The sequence below is a fragment of the Phacochoerus africanus genome, chromosome 3, assembly GCF_016906955.1.
Source record: "Phacochoerus africanus isolate WHEZ1 chromosome 3, ROS_Pafr_v1, whole genome shotgun sequence".
Taxonomy (NCBI): domain Eukaryota; kingdom Metazoa; phylum Chordata; class Mammalia; order Artiodactyla; family Suidae; genus Phacochoerus; species Phacochoerus africanus.
Window position 1 is genome coordinate 187,599,854 of NC_062546.1, and position 11,525 is coordinate 187,611,378.

An 11,525-nucleotide genomic window follows, 5' to 3' on the forward strand; every position below is an offset into this window, starting at 1 on the left:
ATTGAACCCATGTCATAGCAGCGACAGCACCAGGTCCTTAACCCACTGAACTACCAGGGAACTTCCAACCTGGACTCTTGGTCCTAGCCCCCACCTCCCAGAAATGCCAATCCAGTCTTTTAAAATTATTTCCCCATTAGATAGCAATGGCTGATACCATTATTTTCCCCAAATCTGTTTCGTTGTTTCTGCCTATGATAACTGACCATCATTTCCAGCTGTCCTATGTCCTATGTTCACGATCCTTGCCTCACCCCAGCTTGTCTCACCTGTCTCTCGTACCTCCATCCTTCCATCCTCCAGCCCAGCCCTCCCAATCTCTCCCTCCCCGCAGCACCCACACTGCCCTGCATCAGCAGCTTCCACCGATGCCCCGCTTGTGCCGAGGATGAGCTCAGCTGTGGAATGGAGCTTGGCTGACAGACTTTAATCAGGGTTGCGTTTTAAAAGAATCCTACCCAGACTTTGATAAGAAGTTGCTAAAGTAAAAGTGTGAGTTGTAAATTTTTATCTCTATGGCTATTGAACTCTATGGAATTTTATATAAACAATAAACAAATATTTCCATTGTAAGAGAAATTTAGAGGAGCTCCTGTTGTGGCACAGCGAAAATGAATTCGATTAGTATCCATGAGGATGGAGGGTCGATCCCTGGCCTTGCTTAGTGGGTTGGGGATATGGCGTTGCCGTGAGCTGCGGTGTAGGTCTCAGATGCAGCTTGGATCCTGGGTTCCTATGGCTGTGGCGTAGGACAGCAAGCTGTAGCTCTGATTGGACCCCTAGCCCGGGAACTTCCAGATGTCACGGGTGCAGCCCTAAAAAGAAAAAAAAAAAAAAGAAATTTATAAATAGTCTGAAATTGCTCACAGTAAGAACAAAAAGATGGACTGTGTGTGATTATAGGACCCCTAGTAATTCCAGGTCCGTTCGACCTGCTTTGGAAAATGTGAAAGGGCCTGTGATCCACTGAGTGACATGGGTGTCTCTGTTCCAGACGTCTACCTCTCAGCTTCAAATTAGGTCTCAAAGCAAGTGTCACATCCTAGATCAGAGTGATTTAAAGATGTAAATGATCAGAACTCTCCCCCAAATGTTATGTGATAATCAGCTCCCGGGTTCGCCCGAGTTTGTACATTTAAACATTCCTGGAAGATTCTTGCAGGTGTGTAGCAGACCCATGAATGGGGAGGAGTCAATCATTATTGAGCTATTATGACTCAGGAGTTTTATGTATATTATTTTGTGTCATCTTTATCAAAAGTCTATGTATATGAACAAGTATTAGGATTAGTGCTAAACTACTATAGCAAATAACCCCCAAATTTAAGTGGCTTAACACAATAGATTATTTTTCCCTTGCAAGAACAGTCCAGTTTGGTTCCAGGACAATGGTATTAAAGATGGGAAGGAGTGAAAGGGGTGAGACCTCTGCTCCAGGCAGAGACTTGGGACCCAGGCTGATGGAAGCCCGCCTTTTACCACATAGGGCTTCCTAGTTCTCCCTTCCTGCCAACATCCATTCCAGAGGGAGGACGTGAACAGAGCAGGAAGAAGGGTGTGGGTTATTTTTTTCTGCATCTGGCCTAGAAGTTACCTGTTATCATTCATGTACCCATTTCATTGACCAAGACCGAGTCTCAGGACATCCTTTACTTCCAGACTGGCTGGTACGTGTAGAGAAAACGGAACATTGGAGGACTAGCTGTGATCTTTATCGTAGGTACTAAGTGGTAGAAATGATTATTCCCACTTTATAGGTGAGGAAGCTTTAACTTATCCAGAGAACTCAGCTAGTATGTGACTGAGAAAGGATTTGGGGGTGCAGGGAATCTTGATACCTTCACAAATTCCTGACCGAAGCATTACAGTACTTAGAATTGCCATTCATTGAGCTTCCTCTTAACGAGGATACTAAGATGCAGATTTTATTACCCCACAGGTGCCAGGCCAGGTAATTGAGGCTCAGAGCTGTTCTGTTAATATGTCCAGCTAGAGCGAGGTAGAACTGAGATGCAGAATCCTTTTTCCAGACTCTGCAGCCTATCTCTGGATACACACCTAGAATACTTCCTAGCCTGCCCCCTTTAGGGACTCAGCTCTGGATTCGAAACGGCAGCCTGATGGAGGCCAGGGGGAAGGTTGGATCAACTAATTTACCGTGAACCTTCCTTGAGTACATTTTGCCCTCTATTAGGCATGACTTTGGTCTATTCCTGCTGTTTTAAAAATCAATTTTCCCACCTATTCATGCAGCTTTGATTGGAAGTCTAAATGGCAAAAAGGCCTTGGCATGGAATACTATTTACACTACGACTTTCCCCCCATATTCACAGACATTATTCTGCAAAAGAAGAGGGGATGGGGATTATGCTCATAAACACATGTTTATTGAGTACCTGGTGACAGAGGAACTCGAGATGCTGGGAAATGGGGAAATACACTATGGGGTCCCATCCTCCTTGGGCTTATAGATGAGTTGGGGAGATGGAAACTGGCTATATAAAAAGATAAATGACCACAGAGCCACAGGACCAGTGCCAATAATACATGCCATTGGATGGCTGGGAGATGGCTTTTGAGCAGTGGCAGATGTGCTGGCCTTAGTCCTGGGTGATTTTGTAGGTTATCGCGTTAATCCTACAGGAATTCAATGGTAGGTGTAATCACTGGGGACTGGGATGGTCAGAAAGTCTTGAGTGAGGAGGTAAGGCTTGAGCTGGGTTGAATTATATGGTGATATTTCTCAACAGTAATGAAAGCTGGCTGAGCTGAAACTCAGAGCATAATTCTTCACTGGCTGGCTGCTTTAGATAGTAATAGCTTCAGTGCCCTTCAGAATGGAATTTTTCTGAGCCTGTGAAGATGTGTGAGGTGTGCCTGGCCGGTGAACATTCTTCCATTTGCCTTCCACCCATGGCTTTAATTAAAATACACTGTTCTTCTCTTGGGTAGCCCTTTGGAGCCTCCAGAAGTTCTGGAACATCACTGCAGCGGCTGAAATTAAGCAGAGGGGGAACCTGTCTCCCATCTCCCACCCAGTTTTACTGAGCAATAATGAACATACATCACTGTGTAAGTTAAAGGCATACAGCATGATGACTTGCTTTACATGTGTTGTGAAATGACCACCACAATAGATCCAGCCAACATTCATCTTCCCATATAGATAACAAGAAGAAAAGAAAGAAAAAAGGAAAATATTTTTTCCTTGTGATTAGAACTCTTAGGATGAACTCTCTCTTTCTTTAAAATAATTTTTATTTTTTCCATTATAGTTCTGTCAGTTTTCTACTGTACAGCAAAGTGACACAATCACACACACACACAACGCATTCTTTTTCTCACATTGTCCTCCATCAGCCTCCATCACAAGTGACTGGATAGAGTTCCCTGTGCTATACAGCAGGATCTCATTGCTTATCCATTCCAAAGGCAATAGTTTGCGTCTATTAACCCCAGATTTCCAGTCCATCCCACTCCCTCCCCCTCCCCCTCGGCAACCACAAGTCCCTTCTCCAAGTCCATGAGTTTCTTTTCTTTTCTGTGGGAAGTTTCGTTTGTGCTATGCATTAGATTGCAGATATAAGTGATATCATGTGGTATTTGTCTTTCCCTTTCTGACTTAATTCACTTAGTGAGGATGGACTCTCTTGACTTGCTTATGTATCATACAGCAGTATTAGCAGTAATCATCCTGTTTTACATTGTATCCCTAGTATTTATTTGTCTTATAACTGGAAGTTTGGACCTTTTAAATCACCTTTCTCCAATTCCCCTTCCCCCACTACCTGACTTTGCTAACTACAAGTCTGACCTCTTTTTCTCTGAGTTTGATTTGTTCTTTGTTTTAAATTCCACGTATCAGTGAGATCATACGTATTTGTCTTTCTCTGTCTGACTTATTTCACTTAGCACAATACCTTCAAGGTCCATCCATATTGTTGCAAATAGTGGTATTTCTTTGCTTTTTATGGCTGAATAATATTCCATTGTGAATATTTATATACACACACCACAATTTCTTTACCTATTCATCCATCTATGGACACTTAAATTGTTTCTATGTCTTGGATATTGTAAATGATGCTGCTGTAAACATGGAAGTTCATGATATAATTTTGAGTTTGTGTTTTCTTTTCCTTTGGACATATTCCCAGAAGTGCAATTCCTGGGTCACATGGTAGTTGTATTTTTAGTTTTTTGAGCACCTTCCATACATTTTTCCTTAGTGGCTGTACCAATTTACACTTCTACCAATAGTGTACAAAGTCTCCTTTTTCTTCATGTCCATGCCAGCAGTTGTTATCCCTGTCTTTTTGGTGATGGCCATTCCAACAGACATGAGATGATACCTCATTTGGTTTTAATTTGTACTTTCCTGATAATTAATGATGTCAAGCATTTTTTTTTCATGTGCTTATTAGCCTTTCATATATTTTCTTTGAAGACATCACTATTCTGGTCCTTAGCCCATTTTTATTTATTTATTTAAACATTTTTTTTTCTGAAGGAAATTATGGATAATTTTTATTTTCAGTAAATCTTTTTTTTTTGACTTAGAAAGTAACAATTTATTTATTTATTTTTTTAAATTGTTATTTCCCCAACACATTTTTTTTTTTTTTTACTTTACGGCATGGTGACCCAGTTACACGTATATGTACACATTCTGTTTTCTCTATTTCTATTATCCTGCTCCATCATAAGTGACTAGACAGAGTTCCCAGTGCTACACAGCAGGATCTCATTGCTAATCCATTCCAAAGGTAATAGTTTGCCTTTGTTAACTCCAAGCTCCTAATCCACCCACTCCCTCCCCCTCCCCCTTGCCTTAGCCCTTTTTTTTTTTTTTTTTTTTTTTTAAGTAAAGGTGGGAACCGGGGGACTCAAGGTCTCAGGGACTAAGAGCACCTCCTCAAGAAACCACACTGCTTTTATTGTGTTCTTTTTTTTCTTTTTCTTTTTTTTGCCTTAGCCCATTTTTATTTATTAATTAATTAATTTATTTTTTTGTCTTTTTTTTTTTTGCTATTTCTTGGGCCGCTCCATCGGCACATGGAGGTTCCCAGGCTAGGGGTTGAATCGGAGCTGTAGCCACCGGCCTACGCCAGAGCCACAGCAACGCGGGATCCGAGCCGCGTCTGCAACCCACACCACAGCTCACGGCAACGCCAGATCGTTAACCCACTGAGCAAGGGCAGGGACCAAACCCGAAACCTCATGGTTCCTAGTCGGATTCCTTAACCACTGCACCATGACGGGAACTCCCCTTAGCCCATTTTTAAATTAGGTTGTTTCTTGTTTTGCTACTGCATTGTGTGAGTTCTTTGTATATTTTGGCTATGAACCCCTTATTAGATATAGGGCTTGCAAATATTTTTTTTCAGTTCCATAGGTTGTCTTTTCACTTTGTTGATGTGAAATATCTTTAAATCCTGTTTCATGTCAATGGTGGAGGGGGGGAGGCAAGGAGAGAGCAGGGTCTGGCTGAAGTATAAATTTTCCCCAGAAGAATTCCTCTCATTTCTGAGTCCTTTCTCTGATGTTATTTCTACCACTTACATAAAATTCAGTTGGGTTTATGGCAGGAGGCTCCCAGATTTACACTCTTCCTCTAGGAGTTAGGAAATGACAATGTACATAGCTAAATAACACTTATTGAGAGCTTACTATGGGTTTAAACTCTCCATGTAGATTATTTTATTTAATCCTTACAACAATGCAGATCCATTTTACAGATGAGAAAACTGAGGCTTAGGTTAAACAAGTTGCTAAAGACCACACAGCTAGTAAGAGGTATACAGAGGGATTGGAGCCCTTGACCTTCTCTTTTTAAACTTTAAAAAAAAGTAACAGCTTTAGTAAGATATAATTCACATACCTTGTAACTCACTCATTCGAAGTGTACAATTCAGTGGTTTTTAGTTTATTCATTTGTGTAACTGTCACTATAACTGATTGTAGAATATTTTTATCTCTCAACAAAGAAACCTTATATCCTGTTTCTCCCCAACCCCTTCCTCTCTCTCAGCCCTAGGCAACTTCTCATCAACTTTCTGTCCTTATAAATTTGCCTCTTTATAAATTTGCCCTTATAAATTTTCATATGAATGGGATTATATCTTGTGAAGTCTTTTTGACTGGATTCTTCCAGGTAGCATTAATGTTTTCAGGGTTCACCCATGTGGTAATATGTGTCAGTACTTCATTCCCTTTCATGGCCAAATAATATTCTGTTGTATGGATATACCATATTTTATTTTTTGATTCATGAATTGGTGGACATTTGGGTTGTTTCCATATTTTGACTATTGTGAATAATGCTGCTATGAATATTGATATTCAGGTTTTTGTGTTGGCATACGGCATAGCTAGGAGGGGAACTGCTGGATCATAGGGCAACCCTATGGTTAACCTTTTGAGGAACTGCTAGACCATTTTCCAAAGTGATCCACCATTTTACATTTCTACCAGCATAACACCTTCAGTGTTAACCACTAACAAGAATTTATACCTTAGTCACTTATTTGCCCTAAAAAATGTACATACAACTCAGTAAAGCTCTAATAAAGCCAATTAGAAACTAGAGAATTAAAGCTGAACTCTGGGTTTGGATGCTTCCAGTGCTTTTTGATTTGAAGACATCAATTGAGCCAAGTGCTGAAGAGGTAAATGATGAGAACTGCCATATTTGTATTTCCCTTTATTCCCTGAGGCATTAGGGGGATTTTCTGTTTATTTCTAAGACTGAGTGGTTTCTAGCAATACAGGTGCATGTGCTGTAATAGCACAGCATTGTCTGTTATTCTGAAAAACCATTGATATTTGCTGAAAGACAGCACACAAAAGGAGACATGCTTAATATCTATGCATATATCATGCTGGTCTCTTGAAAAGTTGTGTGCATACTCTGGGCATCAAGTTCACTGCCACTTGATTATAAGTGACATAAACCTCAAGGCTATTTTTTTTTTAAATGAAGTAGAAAAAAAAAGATAAATATGGAAAGTAATTCTTTTTTTTCCTTCCCCTTGCAACGGATTTTTGAAAGGGGCTCCAAAGATGATTCTCAACAAGGTATATATGTGGATGAGTCTTGAGGCTTACTATCTGGGAATGGAAGAGCATTTGTTGAGTGCTTAACTCTGAGTGCCCTGGGCAGGTATGAGAAGAACATAAGCCCATAAGCTATAGTCTCTGCCCTCTGAGAGTTTGTATCCTGTGTTATTAAAGAATAACTCAATGCTAAACTGTGACCGTAAGTGCTGCAGGAGTGGAGAGGAAGGGGAGGTGGCATGTGTTGGAGCAGAGGCTGAGAAAACTTAGGCGGGAAGTGGAAACAGCCTAGAAGGAAGCCAAGCCAGGATTTAGTTAAACTGGAAGAAATGGTGTGGCTCTTCCAGGTGGAGGCAGTTCTCTGACCCCTGCCAAGCTCTCCTTTTGGCAAAGAAAGAGAAGGCCCCTAGCTTGGAGCCCCAGGCAGGTGATGTCTCTGGCTAGAATTTTTCTTATCTTTATTTGATTTTATTTTTTTATTTTTTGGCCACCCTGCAACATATGGAGTTCCTGGGCCAGGGATCAGATCCGAGCCACAGTCTTGACCTATACCGCAGCTGCGGCAATGCTGCATCTTTAACTCACGGTACTGGGCCAGGGATGGAACCTGCCTCCCAACGCTCCCAAGACGCCTGCTCTTCCTGTTGAGCCATAGCAGGAACTCCTATTTTTTTAAACTTAAAAGTATAGTTGATTTACAATGTTTTGTCAATTTCTGCTGTATAGCAAATTGACCCATTCATACATCTATGTGTGTATACATACATATATTATATGTATAAAATATATAATTAAACTTAAAAGTATAGTTGATTTACAATGGTCTGTCAATTTCTGCTGTATAGCAAAGTGACCCATTCATACATATATGTGTGTATACATACATATATGTATACACACATACATTCTTTCTTGCATATTAAAAATACACTGTTCAACTGAGACTCAACTTGATTCAAGTGAAGTTTGAAAGGAGAACTGAAGGGGGTTGTAATTTAAAGTGTAATTTAAAATCCACCCTACCTCCTGCTGTCTCTGACCCACCAGCGGGGCCGTTCTTTGGTGCAGGATGCCTTCACTTTGGTTAAGGCTGTGCTCCACTGCCCGCTGCCCCCGGCTGTGTTCTCACTCTTGCCCCTTCTCCCCCTGTGGCTGTGTCTATTGGTGCTATGCAGAGATGCCAGACTCTGCCACAATGGATGTGGCAGTGGTGGCCCCGTCCCAGCTAAAAGCATGAATGTAGAGGCAGATTGCTCTTCTCCTTTCTTTCCCTGAGGGGGGCCATCATGCGCCAAAGCAATGAAAGGTACACAGGCGAGAGGTCTCGAATCATCCCTCCGCTGGAACATCTAACATGTCTCCTGCTGCCCATAAATAAAACAAAGCACAAACCCCTTTGTCCAGCATTTAAGGCCCTCTACTGCCTGATCTCAACATTCTTTTCACAGAATCAAAGTCCTTGCGAGTTAGGAAGGATTTAGAGTCTTTCCATCCTGATGGAGTCTCTAGCCAGCCGTCTAGGACTTCAGCACCAACTTGAGATTGTGGCGCCCAGCCTTGATGCCCTTTAGAACTTTGAAAACTCCCAAAGCCTGGTGCACCCAAGACCCAGTGAATCAGAACCTCTGAAGGTGAAACCAAAGCATCACTTGTTTCAAAAACTCAAGCCAGGTGTTCCTATCATGGTTCAGTGGTAATGAACCCAACTAGGATCCATGAAGATGGGGGTTTCGATCCCTGGCCTCGCTCAGTGAGTTAAGGATCTGACATTGCCTTGAGCTCTGGTGTAGGTTGTGGATGTGGCTTGGATTCCACATTGCTGAGTCTGTGGTGTAGGCCAGCAGCTGTAGCTCCCATTCGACCCCTAGCCTGGGAACCTCCATATGCCTCAGGTGTGGCCATTAAACAACAACAACAACAACAACAACAACAAAACTAAAGCGATTCCAGTGTGCAGCCAAAAGAACCACTGCTCTTGGGCCACACCTCATACCCATGGAAACGTGGTCTCTGGGGATGGGATCCTGGAAACTGTATTTTCAATAGACACACAGGAGGTTGTAATGTGAATGCTTCACAGACTTGCCTGTCATCCTTGCACAGGGGCTGTGCTAATCTTCTCTGTAGCATTCCAGTTTTAGTATATGTTCTGCTGAAGTGAGCGCTCCAGCTAGAATGTAGAAAATCATCCCTCCTTATCTAAATCCACCGGGTCCCTCAGTTTCAGTGAGTTCAGACAAGGAGGGTGGGGCACTTACAGTACTGATTCAAATTTTGCTTCTTCTTTTTTTTTTTTTTTGGCCACACCCATGGCATGCAGAAGTCCAGGTTGGGGATCAAACCTCTGCCATGGCAGCCCAAGGCAGCGACCTGAGCCGCTTCAGTGACAGCATAGGATCCTTAAGTGCTAGGTTACCAAGGAACTCCTAAAGTTTGCTTCTTGAATACATTTGAGTAAAAACATGAGTTGATTTAAGGAGAAATGTTAACAATAGCACTACAGGAGTTCCCGCTGTGATTCACTGGGATCAGCAGTGTATTGGGAGCGCTGGATGCAGGTTCTATCCCTGGCCCAGCACAGTGGATTAAAGACTCAATGTTGCCATACCTGTGGCCTAAGTCTCACCTGCAGTTTGGGTCTGATCCTTGGCCTGGGAGCTCCATATGACTGTGGGGTGGCCAAAAAAGTGAAAAAAAAAAAAAAGTATAGGTGGAAAAGGGAGGCAGAAAGGAAATGAAGTTGTGAAAGGTTATACAAATCAATGACCTCCAGGAAATACTGGGAGGTTCATTCCAGAACCTGGGCTGGTTGGAGAAAGCCCCAATCCGGTTTGTAGAGAGGGCTGGTCTCCTCATGCCTCGAGCCTGTAACTGTTGAGGACTCCACTGGGAAATCTTTCAAGTTCTTTCCAGTTCTGCATGACAGTCCACTCCCCAGGAGAGCGATCAGGCCTGGTGATCCACCAGTGGCCATGGCCCTAGTCTGTGTCCTGCTGGTGCTGAGAGCTGGGGGCGGGGGGGCAGCTCCCTGGCATGAACCCTGCCCTCATTCCTGTGAGATGACCAGCTCCAGATTTCCTTGGAAATTGCAGGGCAAGAACATTTTAAGAAACACGGGTGTTGCCGGCTAAAACATCACAATCTTTCAAGAGGAAAAGAACCAAATCTAAAACAAACAAAAGAAAACAAAAGAATGAAAACAAGCCAGGGAGTTCCCGTTGTGGCGCAGTGGAAATTAATCTGACTAATATCCATGAGGACGTGGGTTCGATCCCTGGCCTCCCTCATTGGGTTGGGGATCTGGCCTTGCCATGAGCTGTGGAGTAGGCTGGAAGCTGCGGCTCTGATTTGACCCCTAGCCTAGGAACTTCCATATGCTGCAGGTTTGGTCTTAAAAAGCAAAGAAAAAGAAAAAAAGAAAACAAACCAAGTAGGCTTATAATTACTTGGCTTATAATTACTTATAATGACTGAATTTCCCTCCATTTTCAATTTTTGGAGGGATGAGTGTGTTTCTTGTCTTTCCCTAAAAATGTTTTCTCAGGTAACAGATGATGAATCCTATTTCAAATTTTTTTCCCCACTATATTGGACGGTTATGGAAAAAGATCCCTCCAGTTCCCCCTCACTATCGACCCCCCCCATCATTGTGTGCCAACAGATACTGTTCCATAGATCATTTGAAAGCAGTTTTGCGTTTCCTTTAAGTTTATGGTTCTTAAATATGAACCATAAACTTATGGTTTGTAAGACTTACTCAGGGAGCTTACTGAACCTGCAGGGCTCTGGGCTCCAGCCTCAGCAATCTGATGGAGCAGGCATGGGTTAGGGCTCAGGAGCAAAAACCTTTAACAAGTCTCCCCGATGATTTTGCTGCTGATGGTCCACAGACCACCCATCCAGAAGCTTTGTGCTAAGGAAAGACAATGTATGCAGCCATCTCCATAGCACCATGTTGTGAACCTACACTCCCCCCGCCTCCTTCATTTTTACTGCAGCCTTTAAATGAATATCAAGGGCAACTTTGATGTGATCAATATCTCAGCAACAGGGGAAGGATAATGTAATGGTAGAAGGGCGTAAGTTCAGGCAATTCAAAGTCTGCCTTCAAATCCTTATTTTCTAGCTTTGTGATCTTGGGCAGCTTGCTAACCCTCCAGTCTTAATTTCCTACTCATTTAAGTGGGGATCACAACAGGGTTAATTGAGTTAACCCATGTAAAGCCCCTGGTACGAGGTAAGCATTCAATGAAGGTGAGCCGTTCTCAGTATGGTAGGAGTTGGGAGAAAAAGCAGAGAGAAGGGGCCAGAAGGGCAGGATGTGGGAGGTGTTATGACAGTGGAGCTTGGATCCCAAGGGTAGCATATGACCAGGGAGAAAGGTGGAGTTCCTTCTAGTAAGGGCTGTGCATGTGGAGTACCTCCCAGGTGAGCGCTCTGTCTCTCTGGTGCCCTGAGAGGCAGCGATA

General features: G+C 42.7%; 1 non-coding gene across 1 annotated transcript; it reads right to left on the minus strand.

The window, feature by feature from the left end:
- Window positions 1-9,114: 9,114 nt before the first annotated feature.
- On the minus strand, window positions 9,115-9,219 carry LOC125123751 (U6 spliceosomal RNA). Its single transcript, XR_007134136.1, has one exon. It is a non-coding gene; the product is annotated as a U6 spliceosomal RNA (small nuclear RNA).
- Window positions 9,220-11,525: the final 2,306 nt, after the last annotated feature.